Below are 1,558 nucleotides of genomic sequence, written 5' to 3'. Positions count from 1 at the left end.
ACACGCACACACACATACATACACACATACATGCAACATCCATGCATACAGATTACATATATTTATTTATTTATCATCTATGTATGCATTTAATGAAGTGTGTGTGCGTGTGTGTGAATTTCTATACAGATTGTATTGCAAAAAGAGGTGGCATTTATGAACATATTAAAAAAACAAAGTTAACATTTGCTTAAAAAAAAACCTACCTCAGCAAAAAACCAGGTTGGTACCAATTCACACAGTAGAAATATATGTAAAAATATTTATTTTCACAGGTGAATGTTTTTTAAAATCACCAATCCAAAGCCTTACTCTAGCCGTCAGCCCCCTCTGATGGATCTTTTTAGTTTGGACCTATAAACACGCAGTATATCAAAGATTTAACCAATCATCTTATAAACCGAATGTTCATCAGAGCCAAGTGAAAGACAGCCTCTCTGAGATTAAGTTCCTTCTCTCCCCACGTTACATTTATGACAAGATTATGTATTAAAGATCCAGAGTAATATATTTATTAATATGCCTGAGATGGAGGATTCACAGGACTTTAGAGGAATACTTGACATTGCATTGCATCACACGTGCATGCAGGAGTCACACATCCAAGCACTGCAGCATGAACCAACTGGACCTGACCACCAGATCTGTGGCCTGTCTGAGCCCAAGTCTCAGCACCTTTATACACTTTACCTTCTCACCCGCTGTTCACCTGTGATATCCTGCACATCTACACAGCCTGCAGGAAGTTATGACCTGTCACATCAAGGGGTGGTAACATGAATGTTTGAAGTTATTTATACAGAGTAACTGGACAGCTCAGAATCTTACATTTTCTCACCTGATGCCTCATTGCGGAGCTCTGTGACACCACACGGTTGGCTGGGAGGTGAAGGCAGCGCCGAGCAATGTGGCGAATGCATGACCCGCTGTTCAGTGAGCCGCTCGATTGCTTGAACACACGGGCCTCTGCTGCCGCTTTGAGCGGTGAGAGAAAGAGAGAGCTAGACGGGACACGCCGGAGCCAATGCATGGTCTTGCACTTACAAACTTTCCAGATTGTAACACAAGACACATTGAATGTAGTACATGCTGTGTTCTGAGCTTGGGAACACACAACCCAACAAACACCACAAAAACTGCAACAACAACAATGAAACATGCAAAGGTACTGAATGGAAACTACGACACACACATACAAACCAGGGAAGGTATCTCTTTATTTATCTGAATTCACTGGTACCTAACCTTTGCCTATATACTGTAAATAGTGCAACGTTACAGAGAATTACATTTAAGCAAAGCTGAGAAACTTTGAGACATGTTAAGTTAAATAACTTATGTTGTTTGTACTGTACATAGTATGTGTTTGAGTGAACTTTCTGATACAACAAAAGCACTAATTAAGTTATATGCTAACCGGTATGGTTTGGCTTTGATTTTCTTTTTAAACTGTCATGGGATAGTCTTGTGAAATGGATGCCACTATGAGGAAATTTTCTAATGCTGTAATTCTGAAAAACGATTTTAAGAGAGATCATTAATACTTGACATAATTCAT

This window comes from Morone saxatilis, unplaced genomic scaffold, assembly GCF_004916995.1.
Source record: "Morone saxatilis isolate NCDOM2014 unplaced genomic scaffold, NCSU_SB_2.0 Contig5, whole genome shotgun sequence".
Taxonomy (NCBI): domain Eukaryota; kingdom Metazoa; phylum Chordata; class Actinopteri; family Moronidae; genus Morone; species Morone saxatilis.
Note: the sequence above shows the minus strand (reverse complement) of the source record.